Consider the following 17,903-nt stretch of genomic DNA (forward strand, 5'->3'; position numbering starts at 1 on the left):
TTGAAGCAGCACTTTCCATTAAAAGACAGACATATTGGCTTTTCAAATGCTTGTTTTATAATGAGTTCCATCCTGGGTTGCACTGAAAACGTTAGCGGCTTTACATGTATGACAAATGATTCAAGGGATACAATCTATGTTTCTTTAGTAAACGTCTTTACAGTGGATACAGTGTCTGATTATATCGGCAATGCCATTGCAGTAGTAGACATACAATATATTAGAATTATAAGCAGCCTTAGAACATATCGGCATTCATTGAAACAGCAGACACTGAGGTTGTTTTTTTAGCTAATGAAACATGATACTATTTCTACAGCATACAAAAATAAATATTAATTATTGATAATGCTATAATTTTACACTGACACTGTGCTATGTTCTTTTTTTCGGTGACAATACTCTTTCCATCCTGCCCTCAAATCACAGCCTGGTTCTCAATTATACAAATGTCAGAATTAATTAACCTTCATTTGCAGGGCCAGACTGGGAATTGAAAGCAGCCCTGGCAAATATTTTCAGACCAGCCCGTCTGGCGCGTAGTGAGCGTGCATCGCGAGCGAGACAATGCACTACTAGGGGGGTTTGGGGAGTTCTCCCCACATGAAAATTTTGGAAAAAGGCAGAACAAAATAGTGCATTTTACAGCACATTTTTCATTACTTATTTAATTGTATTAACTTTCAGGCCACAGTAAATAGTTGATGATGACCTTAAAGAGCACCAGGTTACCCAGTCATATGTACACATTGACATTCTAAAAGAGAGCACCAAAAATAGACACAAATGTAGTGAATCATAGAGGATAAAGTATAAGTGAAACCAGTCCCATACGGTGTGTAGTGAGCAAGCGCAGTGAGCGACCAGTACTATGGGGAGCTTGGGGCGTTCTCCCCCAAGAAAAGTTTGGAGACAGAAAGGCCAAAACAATGGATTTTCCAACACATTTTTCATTACATATTTAATTGTATTAACTTTTAAAGCACAGTAAATGATGACTTTATGGTTAGGGGTGGGCGGAATTTGCAAAATTCACTTTCGCAAATTATCGCGAAAATGTTAAAAATCTCCGCAAACACGCAGAAATATCGCGAAGATGCGGAAGTTTTTTTCCCGTCCGTTCGCGGTATTATCTGCGTGGTCGCGGCTCGCCAACTTACCCATGCGGTTGCTCGCAGGTGCGGCCATCTTGTTTTCACTTGTCTCGTGGTGCATGATCGCGAGAAGAAAGATGTGATCGCACGACGCATGATGTTACTGCGGGCGTGAACTGTCACGAGACAGCGCAAATGGCTACCAACAATCCAACATCTCGTGGAGAACGCGACCGGATCGGGAAAACTTGTCGACGAACGCGGGGATTCAGGTAAGGCAATCGCATGCACGCGAGAATGTATTATTTTACAGCGCAAGCATGAAACAAATTATCGCTAAACTGCGGAATGCGGAAATTGACATTTTCGCGCTTTCCGCGGAACGCGAGAATGCCAAATTATCGCAATTTCCGTGAACGAAACGGAATTTTGGCCCAGGCCTACTTATGGTGCCCCAGGATACACAGTAAAAATAGTCATAATTCACAGACATTCGCAGAGAACACCAAAAAATGAAATGTCGAGCACGAAACATGAATTTAAATATAACCTATTTATTGTTATAAAATAGTATAAAGACATTTAAAAAACGTACTTAACCTCAAACAATTGTGCAAAGGTTTAGAGGAAAAAATATACAAGACAATGTACAAACATAAAGGTGCCGATTCCGATGCTGTAAAACCCGGGTACGAACCGCCGTACGGAGCGTTTTCTCCGTCCGACTCGTACCCGGGAAAACCACCTTACAAAGCCGCAAGTACGATTCGTACAGAAATACCATTTCCGTACGATTCGTACAAAACACCGACTGGCTAAAATATACCCACAATTCCGATCCGGGACACCACGTACGTGACGTCCGGATGGAGTTAGGCAGCGTTTTACGCACCAGCAAGTAAGATTCGTGCCTACGTCACTCCGCATGTAGCATTTGTAGCAAACTGCCGGGAAATTGAGGACGATGCGAGGAAGGAGCACCTGTACGTGACGGACAGCCATGGACCCCATCCTACGTGTCATCCCGGCCCTCATAGCCTACGACCTGGTGCACAGGAACCGACGCAGATGCCGCAGAAGGTCAGAACAACACCCAGGGGCAGGAAACATAACCCCCACCCAAGGCAAAATGTATACATGCCCTGTACATACCGTACCTCCAGGGACTGGTCACTCCGGGGGGGCGTGTCCACCAAGGCCTGCGTCCCGCCACAACGGAAGTGGACATGGACACGTCCCGTCACCACAACAATTGTGGTACGCACCGTACCCACGCCTTAAGAGCGTGGGTACGGGTCGTACCACGCCTAGCCCTATGTCACCCAAACATTGGGGGTACGGCCCGTACCCAGGCCTGAAGAGCGTGGGTACGGGTCGTACCACGCCTACCCTTACGTCACCCCAACAATGGTGGTACGGCCCGTACCCACGTTCTGTAGGCCTGGGTATGGGCCGTACCCCTACAGCACCCCAACAATGGTGGTACGGCCCGTACCCACGCTCTTCAGGCCTGGGTACGGGCCGTACCACCATTCTTGGGGTGACGTAGGGGTACGCGTGGTGCAACCCGTACCCACTCTCTTCAGGCCTGGGTACGGGCCGTACCACAATTATTGGGGTGACGTAGGGGTACGTGTGGTGCGACCCGTACCCACGCTCTGAAGGCCTGGGTATGGGCCGTACCCCTACGTCACCCCAACAATGGTGATACAGCCCGTACCCAGGCCTGAAGAGCGTGGGTACAGGCCGTACCACTTTTCTTGGGGTGCCGTAGGGGTACGGCCGGTACCCAGGCCTACAGAACGTGGGTACGGGCCGTACCACCATTGGTGGGGTGACGTAGGGGTAGGCGTGGTACGACCCGTACCCACGCTCTTAAGGCCTGGGTACGGGCCGTACCCCTACTTCACCCCAACAATGGTGGTACGGCCCGTACCCACGTTCTGTAGGCCTGTGTACGGGTCGTACCCCCAATGTTGGGGTGACGTAGGGGTACGCGTGGTACGACCCGTACCCACGCTCTGAAGGCCTGGGTACGGGCCGTACCCCTACGGCACCCCAACATTTGGGCTACGGCCCGTACCCAGGCCTGAAGTGCGGGTGGGTGGGTGTTGTGCTACGATCCACATCAGTGGACAGAGACATAGGGGTGGGTGCCTATCACTCCCAGCAGTGCCCAGACATATGAGTGGTGTGTGCCTATCACTCCCAGCAGTGCCCAGACATGAGGGGTGGGTGCAGAGGACTCCCAGCAGTGCCCAGACATATGAGGGGTGTGTGCCTATCACTCCCAGCAGTGCCCAGACATATGAGGGGTGGGTGCAGAGGACTCCCAGCAGTGCCCAGACATATGAGGGGTGGGTGCAGAGGACTCCCAGCAGTTGAAAGCGGCAATAATTTTTTTTTTTGTTAAACATATTTTATTTGTTTTTATGCACAAGATACAATAGATAACAGGATTTTCAAGGCATCCTCACATGGGGGCACTAGGTGCAATGAGGCTGTAAGTGGCTGCTAACACTGAACATTCCATATCAGTCCAACCCGATAACATTGGAGTGCTAAAGGGGATTACAGTTCCTTATATGGATGGGTATGGGTTGTATCCAGAACAACTCTTGATGATAGCCAGTGTGATAATAGGCATCCCATCTTTCTTTTGCAGTGGGAATAGCCCAAAAGCCTTCTTCAGAGGAAGGCATTGGAACAGCTCATGGTTATACAATAACAATCCCCAATTGGAGAAAAACAGGAACAATAAACCAAGCGTGAAAAAACAATCCCCCCTTTCCTCCCACCCCCCTCCTCAACAATGGTGGCGGCGGCTGACCCACAGCCGGGCTGGCTATGGCTGTGTGAGGCAGATTATAGTTGGAAGAGATGAAGAGCCCTAAGAGACGAAGGGCATACAGCGGATGGTAGACCACGTGAAAGGAAGGCAACCAGCGGTCCCTACCGGAATTCAAAGTTCTTAAAGTTGTCTTGAAAGACAGCTGACATTCGCTCCAAACTAAGAAGTTTCCACAACCTAGAGTGCCACAGGGATATCGCTGGTGCCTCCTTCCTTTTCCAGGCGGCAGCCAGCGTAACTTTCGCTGTGCCTATGCACAGCCACATAATCGTTTTGTCTGCCCGAGTCTGATGTTCAAGTGTAGAATCACGGAGACCCAAAAGGACCCCCGCAATGGTGGTTGGAATGGGGTACCCCAGTATATCTGTAATGTGTGTAAGGATTTCCTCCCAGAAAGGGCGAATAGTCGGGCAGCCCCACCAGATATGTTTAAAGTCTCCCAGTAGTCCACACCCTCTCCAGCATCTGTCAGAAGTGTTGGGAAAGATCCGTTTGAGCCTAGAGGGGTGGAGGTACCAGTCCATCATGGTCTTTAGGTGGGCTTCCCTTAGATCTGAAGAGTGATTAAAGCATGTAATGTCTGTCCATAGGTGTCCCCATTCAGTATCCGAGACTGGACGTTGTAAAACGTCTTCCCAAGCGGACATGTATCTCGATCTCGGGGAGACCATAGTGGTGAGAAGAAATTGGTATAGGAAGGAAATCGTCCCTCTCTTAGTGGTGGTCTTGGTGAGGAAGGATTCGAAGCGTGTAAGGGGATGGGTGGCTGCATCGCGTTTTGGTGGTGTTAGGGTTCAGTGCATCAATTGAGTGTAGTGGTACCCTTCTGTGGGTCCCAGGTTATAGTCCTGCTGACAACTGTCAAAGGTGAGAGGGTCATAGTTATGAAAAAGGTGGGACAGAGCAAGGCAGCCCCCCTCTCTCCAGGCATCAAGAGGCCCCTCTTGGATTCCCGGTGGGAATTCTGGATTAAAGTGGAGCGGGGTAAACGGAGAGGGAAAAGAGGTCCACCTCTCGTCTCCTGCCACGGTGTCAAACACCTTTAGTGAAGTGCACGTGGGTGTTGTGATGTACGTGTTTGGGGGTCTATCTTTTTTAGGGAGCCATATTAACTCCCAGATGGTTCTGCCAGTTACGCTACGATCCATGTGCAGCCAATGTTTATCTGATTCCCCTTTTGACCAATTGACCAGAACATGAAGCTGTGCTGCCTTGTAGTATAACTGGATGTCAGGGAGGCCTACTTCCCCCTCTGATCGGGAGTGACGCAACATGGAGAAGGAGATGTGGGCACGTCCCCCTTGCCATATGAAATGTAGGATCATAGTCTTAATTCGGCGGAAGAAGTCTCTGTCTAGCTCTATGGGCAGGGCCTGGAATAAATAAAGAAGCTTAGGGAGGAGAGTCATTTTTACTGCGTGTATCCGGCCCAACCAGGATAGGAAGAGAGGCCGCCACTTTGAAAGGTCCCCTTGGATGTGAGTGAGAATAGGCGGGAAATTAGCCGCATATAACCTGTTAATCCCCGGTATCAGTTGAACCCCTAGGTATTGTATAGAGGAGGAAGCCCAAGCGAGGGGGGTGAGAGATTGGAGTCTGTGGACCTCTGGCGCTGGCAATGTGAAGTTTAGGACATATGATTTGCCAAAGTTTATTCTGAAGCCAGCAACCAGTTCGTATCGTGCAAGTTCTGACTGTAGGGCTGGGAGAGATGTGGCTGGGTCCGAAAGGGATAAGAGCACGTCATCGGCGAATAAGGAGATTTTATGTGATTTCCCAGTGAACGGAATACCTCGGATATTGGGATTGTCCCTAATTGCCATTGCGAGGGGCTCAATGCTAAGGGTGAAGAGTGGGGGAGAGAGGGGACACCCCTGCCTAGTGCCTCTAGAGTGGAAGAAGGAGGCTGAGTTAACCCCGTTGACAACCACTCTGGAGCGAGGTTGTCGATAGTTAGCTCGGATCATGGTTAGGAATTGTGTTGAGAAACCGAATGCCTTGAGGGTGTGGAACAAGAACGCTCAGTTTACGTGGTCGAAAGCTTTCTCAGCATCCAGACCTACCAATACCGCAGGGATCTGACGTCTGTTAGCCTTTTCAATGAGACGGACAATTCTACGAGTGTTATCGTGAGTTTAGCGGCCCTTAATGAATCCGGACTGGTCCGGGTTTATGAGGTCAGGCATGAGGTCATTCATTCGTTTGGCTATGATGGAAGAGTATAATTTGGCATCGAGGTTGAGGAGAGCAATAGGTCGGTATGAGGCACAGTGTTGGGGGTCTTTCCCGGGTTTTGGTATCACGGAGATCATGGCCTCAGTCATAGATGGAGCAGGTTCCCCGGTCTCAGCTATCTTGATAAAAAGCAGTGTAAGGTAGGGGCAGATGTCGGAGGCAAAGGTCTTGTAGAAAAGGGCGGAATACCCATCTGGCCCTGGGGCGTTGTGGGGTTTAAGGGCTTTGATTGCCAAATTGACATCCTCATGGGTGAAAGGAGCGGAGAGCAGCTTGTTCCATTCCTTGGAAACCTGAGATAGAGGCAATGCACGAAGATATTCCTGTTGGGTGTCAGTATCTAGATCATCCCCGGAGTAAAGAGCGTCTTAAAATGAGCCAAAGATTTCAACTTTGCCTTCTTCCCTGTGCGTTATCTCCCCAGAGGGACCCACAATGCCACCTATGTTCTCCCTCTCCCGTTTATCTCGTAATTGCCTAGCCAAATGTTTACCTATTTTGTTGTCGTGTGAGTAAGATAAATGCCGGAGTTTGAGAAGAGTGAACTCAGCTCTATTATCGTAAATGGCACGGAGGTTGCCGCGGAGTGCAGTCAAGTGACGGAGAGTCTGCCGAGTGGGGTGTAGTTTATGGGTATGCTCAAGAGAGGACAGTTCCTGCTCTAGTCGAGTTCGTTCCTTAGCACGCTGTGCGTTTAATGCTGAATTAGGTGCGATACATTTCCCGCGGAAGACTGCTTTGAATGCATCCCAGGTGATAAACTCCGAAGTGTCCTCTGGTTTGTTGACCTCAAAGAAATCTGTAATGGTGTCCCTAAGTTTAGCGCAAGTTTCTTTATCTCACGCTAGCGATGCCGGAAAGTACCACCTGGGTGCAGCTGGCACGTCCCCGCGCCAGGACAGGCAAATGGAAAACAAGCTATGATCGGACACAGAGAAAGGGAAAATCTTGGCGTCCAGGAGAGAACCCATTAGGGACTGGCTGATGAAGATATAGTCAAGTCTGGAGTACGTGCGGTGTACATGTGAGTAAAAGGTAATGTCCCGCGTTTGGGGGTAAAGGGTACGCCAAGACTCAAGGAGTCCGAGGTCCAATTCCTTATGCCAGGTCAAGTTAAAGTCACCCATGAGGACTATCTGTCCATCCGCAAAATCCAGCAATTTTCCCAGAAGCGTGTGTAGGAACTGAGTCTGACCAAAATTGGGTGCATATAGTGCTAAAAAGGTGCAGGCCTTCCCTCTCAGACGGCCCTTGAACATGACCCATCGTCCCTCTTTATCGCTAAGGACCTCTAATGGTTGGAAACAGAGGGAAGAGCAGAACAGAAGTGCCACTCCCCTATGTTTGGTAAGGGCTAAACAGTTGTCTCCGTGCCAGAGTTGTCAGTGCTAGGTCTTGATAGATGGAGCACAAATGATTTTGAAATGAAATAGAGCCCTTTGATCTGGCTGCCTGGAGGACCGCCTCCTTCACTTGGTAAGAGTGAAATTTAGCCAGGATATCGCGCAGTCTTTTCTTCTCACCAGGTTGTGCGGAGCCCACGCGGTGTACTCTGTCCAGTTTGATTTTAAGCGTTTTGGGGGCCAGGATCTCTGCAAACAAGCCCTCCACAAAGGCCGCCAGGTCGGGCCCTTCCGCACCCTCCTCAAGGTCTCGAATATGTACATTCTCCCTCCGTGACCAATTTTCAAGGTCCTCCGTCTTGAGGAGAGATAGGTGGAGCTGTTCCTGACGTTGACGGACATCCTCCCACAGTTCTGTGTTCATTTGCTCCTGCTCCTGGGAATGCGTCTCCAAGTCAAGGACCCTAGTACCCACGGAGTCTATATCTTGCTGGAGGGAGGTCATGCGGCCCGTTAAGTCTGCCCGTAGTTGATCAATGGAGGTCTGAATGTCCTGGCTGAGATCCTAGTGGAGTTCCGATTTGAAATCTTTAAACATTGCCGCCAAGTCCGCTTTCGTGATTGCCATTGCAGTGGCTCCTGTGTCGCCCTGCACCGTCGGGTGTTTGTCTGAGGGGAGGAAGAAATCCGAGACCCTAGCCGCCTGCCTGCTCGACGTCTTCTTTGGTAGCATATGGTGCGGACCTAGCTGGCCCCTGAGTAGCCACCCGAGGGGATGAGGCTGTAGCGCTCCCTGCCGCAGGCTACTAGATGGGGAGGGGGTGAAGGCACAGATAGAGCTGTTGGATACTCAAATGCGAGGAATGTATGACCCCCTATGTAGGCATGTCCCACTGGAAACGGATCGAGGCCAGCCGGTACCAGGAAACGAGGTAGGCAGTGGTCGGCAGGCAGGGACCGACAAGAGGTGGTGCAATACGCAGACCCGCTGGTTGTGCTGGAGTGTAGCGGGAGCATGCTGCGGGACGTTGGTGTGAGTTGGCGCAACGTGAGGAGGCCAAGATCCCCCAGGGCGCGGCCGCTATCGCGAAATCAGGGTCAGATCGGGCCCAGAGGCAGGTCGAGGTTGCTCCGTAAGGCCCTGGAGCAACCCAGCGTCACCAGGATCCACTTTCTCCTGGCTATGTCAGAAGCAGGCTGGTGATGTGGGAGAAACCCGGCGTCATCAGGATCCCCTCTACCCTGGCTATGTCACAAGCAGGCTGATGACGCGGGAGGAGACCGCAGGCTGGACAAGGAGCCGGTGCAAGGGTTAAAGAGAGCCAGGGAAGGCCTTGATCCTCATCTGCAGGGCGCTGACGACTGCCATTTTAGGGTCAGGCAGGTGCCAGGCGGGAAGTCCTGGAGCAGAACAGCCACCAGAGTGGAGCCGAGCAATGCGCCCCCTGGCCCAAAAAGAGTCAGTGGGAGTTTAGGCCGAGCGATAGTGTGCCAGCAGTAGTCCTACCTCCCGGAGGCGACCCCAACCGGCAGCGCCCTCGGCAAAGCGCTGGCCGCCATCCTGCCCATCGCCGCTGCTCCTCGCCACCGGGAAGGACGGCTGCGTCTGGGGACTCAGGAATGAGCAGGATCTCTCTGCCGGCGCTCCCAGCACTCCACTTCAGCTAGGGAGCATTCTCGCCCAAAATTTAGCACTGCAGCTGCTCAGAGCCTTGTCAGAGTAGCGCGTGGACTGGGGAGCCGAAGCGAGCTACGTCCGCTCGGCCATCTTGCCCAGCCACGCCCCCCGCGGTGATAATTTTTAACGCCGTCCTTGATAATATGCCCCGATATGCTTAGCCCACATTTTTTTTCCGTTATTCTGTGTGCACGCACTGTTTATGTTGACATGTGTACCAAGTCTTTTCTATATATTTTTTTTTATGTCGCAACCAATGCATGACTTATTGTATGGTAACATGATTATTGCTTGTACAGCTAATGAATGTGTGCTTGCAATGCCATGTTTTTTCCTAAAACTTCATGCTAACAGAACAGAGAAGGAATAATTCCACTCCCTGCACTGTTCATAAGTGTAGTAGCTGAAATACGGCCACAAGGAAACATGATCTCGTGTGTCCCATTCCACAGGAAAAGGAAAGAAATGTTCGTGAGCTTTTGTGTATATTTTAAAGAAGAATTATTGCTCGAAATGTACCAACTGGTAACTGTACGAGCTGCTGAACTAGTTCATTTAGGTTTCACAAATATCCTCAGATTCTAGTAAGAAAAGACTGAGTCTACCCAGTTACTCCTCCAAACCCCACAGTACTACAATAAGAGGGGGCACGGAAGCTGCTAGTGGAGATTTAAGCTGTCCTGTCCATTTAGCTATGTGTGAGATTGTAGAAGGATTTTTCTTCCACAGGCCAGTGTATGCTTCACAGAGCTTAATGTTTCTGCAATACAATTTGCTGAGGAGTAATGCAATTTTTACCCTCGTTCATGGTGGATAATTACTTGATATTCATAGAATGTAAGCAATTTGGCTTAAAAAGATGTAATTTTAAAATAGAATGGAGTTTAGTCTCTTACATTTTGAAATATATTACATTGTAAATATTATTTAGTTTCCAGTCAGGGTGAATTACAGAGATAATTACACTTTCTGGACCAGAGAGAAAACATTAGGTTGTGCAAGTGTCTCATACCACTTGCCTCTGCTCTGTACTGAGCTTCGTAAAATTCTAATAAAGTGAACAAGAGAATGATCACGTTGATGGACTGTGTTTAGTTATATTCGAGTGTGTACATTGTCTTTATCACAATTCAATTCTTCATTCGGTCATTCAATGACGCTAAATGAAACAATGTAAAATCATACATAATATTTTGCAGTGTACACAGAAATTGTTATTAAATATCCAGGTCATACAACAGGCAGAGGTTAAAAGTATGAATTCACAAAACAGTTGCAGACCTTAAGCTTATAGCATCCTGTACATAAAGTGCAGTTGAAAAGCATATCCTCACTGTTGGCAGTATATGTAACAACTCCATATTAGCCCTGTACTGCCTAAAATTAGCCTGTTTTAAAAAGGGTAAAATAATTAGCGGGGAATAAATCTTGCAGAAGTGAATAAAGTGCAGCATGCTTTATGGAGAACATCCATTGCAAGGGCAAAGAGGTAAATTAGTAGCATACATGACCTGCGAGGGGAACGCAACAAGGAGGTAGGTGCAAAGTGATAAGCCTTAGCCTAGTTAGCAGAAACCAGTGGAGTGTGTTTTTAACCCAAATTAAATAAGGGTCAGTGACGAGGCATGTACACATTTTAGCATGGGCAAGAATAGTGGCTCTGTCATAAATGTTGCATATTCTGTGTTCCGTACATTTAGCCAAAAAAAATTTGCTCAGTGATTTGGACAATCTGAAAGAAAAAGTATCCAGATGCTCAAGAAAAATTGCTTAGATCTAGCCACTTAGAGATATTATTTAAGTATAAGATCCAGTTTTTGACCCTTTTCCAGTTTAGGCCAATTGGTTAGTGTAGATCTATTCAGTGACGTTTTCTCCTTAGTCTATATCTTTAGCTATTGCACAATGATTTGTAGCTTAACAACCTCTTTTATGTACCTTCATCCAACTTCGGTGTGACTTATAAAGTTACTAGTGGATTTGGGTACAGTTAACAGTCTTTTTGTATAGACGTTTTCCACTCTCTTCAGCCAAAGTTGGTTACAGATGCCCCAAACACCAGCCCCATATATAGCATCAGGACAGCACTTGGCCTTATAGATTGTTATTCATTCTTTGATAACCTTGCTTCCCAATCTAGACACGAAGCCTAGAACCGCCTCTGTGCTTCTTGCTAGAGTGGCTGCCCTGCCAGTTTCCACAGTACCCCAGGTGAATCTATCATCAACAAGTGTTCCTAAGTAAGGATACGAAGAAACCATGCTAATGTCCCTACTGTTTATACTGAAGACCTTGGTATTCTTATACTGAGATCCAAAGACCAATGTGTGTGCTTTTGCTTGGTGACGCACCATGTCCAGGCTGCTCATAAAAGCACAGAACTGGTCTAATAAACACTGCAAGCTGATCACAGTTCTGGCTAATAAACCGTATAGTCAGCATATATGAAAGCAGGTATGCTATGGTTGCCTACTATAGGTCAGTCACCTTTCTGACCTTTTGACCTTCAGAAGACTTCTCAAGACCTGGTTCTTCGAACAGTATCAGCCCCCCCACCCCCCTCCAGTGCCTTGAGACCCTCACGGGTATGCAATGCGCTTTACAAATGCCATGATTCATTGATTGATTGAGATCCAACAAATGTTTGACCAGACCATTGATATACAATGAGAAAAGAGAGGGGGCCAGAAGGCAACCCTGGTGCTCCAGCTGAACCAAATCTCACACTGGCGATTACCTCTAACTGGAGCTCCTTTAAGAAATGACAGTACTGGGGTCTACTGCTAGGTCCATCATGATTGTCCAAAGTTTTGACCTATTGACAAGGTCAAAGGCTGAGTTCAAGTCCATGAATGCTAGATAAATCTTGCTTTCCTTGGCCACTATGTACTTCCTAATTAAAATATATAAGTTTAAACACTGCTCCACAGTCCCAAGGCCAGTGCAAAAACCAAACAGCAAGCACATTGTTATCATTGTGCCATGCTTAGAATCTTTCTATAAAAATCCTGCCCATGATTTTAGCACTGAAATTTATTAATGAAATAGGGTGGTATATTGTCACATGTGACCAGACCTTGGACAGCGAAGTTATTTAGGGGTTGCCCTTTGCAAACGCTGACAGTGCCCCTGCGACCCCTGGGTTCAGCTCTGCAGCCAGCACCAGCAAGGACATGGTGATTAATGTTTGCAGAAGAGGAAATGTATGGGGCACGTGTTTTAAAACTAAGAAATAAAGACAGTGATGTTTTCATCTCTATTTTGTAGTTTGCAGGAGTGTAGTTTTAGACAGAGGAGGAGTATGAGGTGGAACACCCTCTCAATTTACTGGTGCTATTAGGTACATGCTCTATGAGGGCCAGCCTGGTAATAGCACAGTTGTGTTTTATCATGGTGAATGTTGCAACAAGCCTGTGTTGTGCAAATAGGGTTCAAGGAAGCTGTAACACTATTAAACTTTAAACTACTTGTTGGCCTCCTTTCTGTTAGTCAATACATTCTTGCCAAAGTTACCCCAATGACCTGACGGTGAAACTGTTCATCTTGTTCCTGGACAACGTAGGTGTTCGAGAATCAAATCAATTTACTATAGCAAGGTAAAGTCGAGTTTCAGAATTCTTCTACTCCAGCAGACTTTAGCACATGGTAACCATCAGATCTTTTTAGTAGTTACATTGCCCAGGACAGACAATGAGACACAGACTGCATGTACTTGTGTCTCTGAGTTCCTGCAGCACTCAGCACTTTTACCTTAGGATCAGTGCATTGTGTCACCACCTGTCCTTCCCTGCACTTATGATTATCACATGGCCTCCGGGCTGGTAGCGTCAGGGCCTTCCCTCTGAGTGCAGAAAACATCCCAGCTATCTTATGACAGAGCCAGGAGTCCACATCAAAAGGAAAAGATGTGTTGCTTTTGTAGCAACACTTCAGTCTCAGTATGGCTCCAAAGCTCTGTAAATAATGGGTGTTTTATGGTGCCCAATGATGTGTAGTTTGGAGGCTTAATGTGCCTAGTCAAGAGTTCTGCATGTTAAAATGGGTCAAAGGTTTGTATTTTTTCACTTTACTTTTACAGTTCTAACAAACATGATTTTAATATGAATGCAAAGGCAGATTTTCAAAATCAGTGCCTCACTTCATTTCATTACACCTTTAACACAAACTATGTTTACCCTCTATCTGTGGTACTCTAGCTGATCCCCAATCCCAGGTATAGTCTTGGAATATGAGAGTCCCAGTAGTACAGACATTTCTTCACTTTATTGTACTTGTATGCCATTCTGGGTCACTGGAGAGTTCTAGACATTGACAGGGCATTCATTAAATAAAATAGAGGGGGGTGAGAAGTAAAAGGTGATGAGTGTGAAGGAAGGTTTAGCTAAGAAAGGGTGTAGAACAGAGGATAAAGATAGAGGATGTGGTTCTACTAATTGTTGAAATAAGGATAGGGAAGGTGTGGTGACTGGGCGAGTCTGTGGTACCAATGGAATAAACCGTGAAGGAGGGTTCACAGAATATTTCCTTAATTTAGACCACTCCTAGGTCGCTAGAAATCACCTATGTGGCCTCCCTCTTTGCCCCTTCTTATGAGTTCAGGAAATACATAATTACTGGTGTCAGAAATCAGTCCATCTGATAAAAAACCCAAGTGTTTTAATTTACCTATGGAACATGGTAGCTTTGGATTTCATGCAACTGGAAAAGTACAACTTTATGCCTGATTCCAATAGGTTGTAAATCTAGAAGACAATTATCTCTGTGTTTCTTCCTAAAGGTCTATGACATGGAGCCCTGAATTTCTATATAGGGCAGGGATACACTGATTAGTTGTTCATGCCTGTGAACATGTCAAAATAAGCTATTATACTTTTCACTGTGTTCTGGTAGTTATTGCTGAGCATTCAGTTGTGGGAGAATGTGAGGTTGGACATCCTTTTGCGGATACACCTGTGCAAGGAAAGCACAATTGGGCAGTTGTGACTGTACCTGAGCAGACTCATGACCTACCTCAACATGGGCTGGACTTAGTTGGCATGGGCTTACGATGCCTATAACTAGGAATAATTAAATGTTGTAATAAACAAACATTAACGAAATGAAATGATTTTTTTTTCTATGTGCTTTTATGGTCCATTTATTGGATTGAATACAGTTGATAACAATAATAATAATAATAATAATAATAATAATAATAATAATAATAATAATAATAATAATAATAATAATAATAATAATGATGATAATAAAAACAAGGAATACCCTGTGACCAGGCATTTTTTTGCTTTTATCCTTATTGTTGGGTTGTTGCCAGATATTTTGGTGCTATACCTTAGCATTTACTGCTGTGCACAGGCTCATCTGGCCTTCTGCCTGCTTATTAGTCTACCTGAACCAGGGCAGTCAAAGCTGTGTCTAGAAACATGAAGCTGTGCTTTTGTAAATGATGCTGTGCTTCCGTATTTGTACTGTTTCATGGATAATTGAGTTAGTCTTGGGTAGTTCAAGCTGTGCCAGAGAATCTGATGGTTACACCCTGGACCTTTTGTTGGCATTACACCTGTAAATTAGTGTTGTGTCTCTGTGTTTGGTACTGAACATTATATGATATTACCTGCATTTATAAGGCACATGTTCACCTTTTGTGCATCTTGCACTGAAAGTAGGGACCCACCATGGCTGTTCCTAAGCAATAATGAATGGTGCATGCATATAAAGGCAGTACCTTGGTAGTTGACAGCTGTACCTCTGGTAGTAATTGCTATTTTTGTTAACTCCTGGGATGTCACTTCCTGTAATGTTGTTGCAGGTCAGAGGTCATGGAATATCACTTCCTGTGATATCAGCAAGGTCAAATTCAATGTGACATCACTTCCTGTGATATCATCAGGAGTCACATGGCTTGTGGAATTTTTGTGGATTGATGCCCAAGGCCTTGGAAGGGTTCAAGGCCTTGGGAGGGCAAAAGATTTGGGAGGCCACGAGGACATTTATCAGGAGAGGGGTCCAAAGGTTTATGTTTTCAGCAATAAGATCCAGTGGGATCCCTTATGGCCCTGGAGCTTTCCCTAAAGGTAATCTGTTAATGGCCTCTATCACATCACTCAGTTCAATCTTTATTCCACACAAAGGCAGGGAAGGAGCCACAGGGACTGCAGATCTTGTTGTATGTCTCTCAATTGAAGCAGGACCCTCCTGATATGCTCTGCCTGAGTATAGTTGAGTGAAATGTCTAACCCAAACCTCTACGGGAATCACTGTGTCAAGCCAAGTTTGGTGAGGTTTACTCTCCCTAAGCTCATTAGCCATAATTAAACTGTGATAGGCTTCCTCTTTTATTGCTTTTTGCTTTTGTTGAGCCTTCTTGTACATCATTCTACAGGTATCCACCCTCTCTAAATCTCTTATCACTGCTTTAGTACAGTTAGCTTCAAACCATACCACTTATTTGATGGTATGAATGCTATTGTACCAGTAAGCATTTCCTTGGCTTTCCTACAAATCCTGCCAAAGCTATTATTTCCAACCACCCTACCCCCCTTGATCTCCTCAAACCATATCAAACAATCAGGGTAAGCTGAGACCCTGCTCTCTCCCCCAGCAGCTCCGCTGGTGTGCCACTACCCTGTGAAGGTAGGTGTTCGAGGCCCTCCTCCACCCGAGGCTCCTGACTGCACCTCATGCCTGGTGGTCCAGTGGGAGAGCCTTGCTCTTCTGCTGGTCAGCAGTTGTCTGTCTCTGTGTTTTGTGGCCGGTGTCAGTTTTCTGTCTGTCTTCTTGGTATTGTGCCTTTATATTTGTTATGTTCTATATTGTATAGTATTTTTATCTGTATTTTGTATTTTCTGTAGCTCTGTCTATTTTTGCCCGTTTTGCCTGTTTCTTGTACCTGTGCCCTTGACCTCCGTGCCCATTTCCGCTGCCCTTTCCCGCCGCTGCTGCCCCGCGGCCCCTTCGGTTTCCCGCTCCAGCCTCCCAGCTGAGCTTCCCTCCCCCTTCCCTATTTAATGGCAGCTGCTGCTCGGGTGTCTGAGTAGGACCTCTGACCTACTGGCCAGAGACCCTGCTCTCTCCCTCAGCAGCTCTGCTGGTGTGCCACTGCTGCTGCCCTGTGAAGGTAGGTGTTCGAGGCCCTCCTCCACCCACAGGCTCCTACCTGAGCCTTTGCCCTGGTGGTCCAGTGGGAGAGCTCTGCTCTTCTGCTGGTCCGCTGTTGTCTGTCTCTGTGTTTTGTGCACGGTTTCTGTTTTCTGTCTGTCTTCCTGTTATTGTGCCTTTATATATGTTAATTTCTGTATTGTATTGTATTTGTATCTGTATTCTGTATTTTCTGTAGCTCGGTCTATTTTTGCCTGATTCTTGTACCTGTCCTTGTCCCCTGTGCCCATTTTTGCTGCACTTTCCTGATGCTGCTGCCCCTGCAGACCATCCCCCCTGCTGTTTCCCGCTCCCACCTCCCAGCTGCGCTTTGCTCCCCCTTCCCTATTTAAGGCCGGCCGCTGTGCCCATCTGCCCTCGTCTGCAACCCAACCACAACCAGCGCCAGGGACCCTGGATCTGTGACCACCCACCGCTATGACTAAGTTGCCCTCCTCACACTCAAACCTGGAAGGAACAACAACTGCCAGCTGTTTTTGCCGAACACCACCCATGGCCAGCTCTCATGCCGACACTGCAGCCAATCCACCACCACCCTCCGTGCCCCCACAATGTATGCCAGCACCCCGAAGCCCTGAGATGCATCCTCCTCAATGTGCGCTCCCTGCACAGAAATGCTGTAGAGACCTTGGACCTTCTCGACACTCTATCTCTTGACTTGACCTATCTCACGGAAATGTGGACCAACCCCATCTCCTCCCCTGACATCGCCACCGCCATCCCAGATGGATACAAGTTCCGGATGAGGGACCCCCCAACCACTCATGAGGAGGACTCACCATCGCACACAAGAGCTCCTGCTGTCTCACCACCTCCAGCACGAGCTACCTCCCGCCCACCACCGAAAACCTCCATTTCCAGATCTAGACCAGCCCCAGAAGAACCCTACACGGCACACTCACCTACAGACCCCCCGAACCATGAACCGTGTTCACCACCACCATTGCTGACCTCATCGCGTCACACACCGTTGCCTCCATGGACTAAATACTCATCTGAGACCTCAAATTCCACCTTCACAACCTCAGCGTCCCCAACTCCTCCACTCTCTTTGACAACCTCACCAACCTGGGACTGAGACAGCTCATCACCACCCCAAGCCACAAGGCAGGACACACCCTCGACCCCATCTTCGCACAACGTAACAACATCCACTTCAGCCACACCACGTAACCCCCCTGGACCAACCACCACTGCTGACACTTCTATGTCGACAAACCCACCACCCCCAAACCTGCACCCCGCCCTCCGCAAAGGAACTGCTGCACGGTCACCGAGGAGCACCTCAACTCCACCCTCAACTAGGATGCCCCCTACATCAACCAACGCCAATGCCGCAGCCAAAGAACTTCAGAGATGGATCACCAACTGCACAGACCAGCTCGACTCCCTAAGCAACTCTGACAGACAATGCCCCAAGAAGGCCACTTGGTTCACCACTGACCTCCTAGAATCCAGAAAACCTTCAGATGTCTCAAGAAGAATTGGAGAAACAGCAAAACTCAGAAGAACCGCACCACATACAATCAATCAATCATTTGTAG

Source organism: Triturus cristatus, chromosome 5_2 (assembly GCF_964204655.1).
Source record: "Triturus cristatus chromosome 5_2, aTriCri1.1, whole genome shotgun sequence".
Taxonomy (NCBI): domain Eukaryota; kingdom Metazoa; phylum Chordata; class Amphibia; order Caudata; family Salamandridae; genus Triturus; species Triturus cristatus.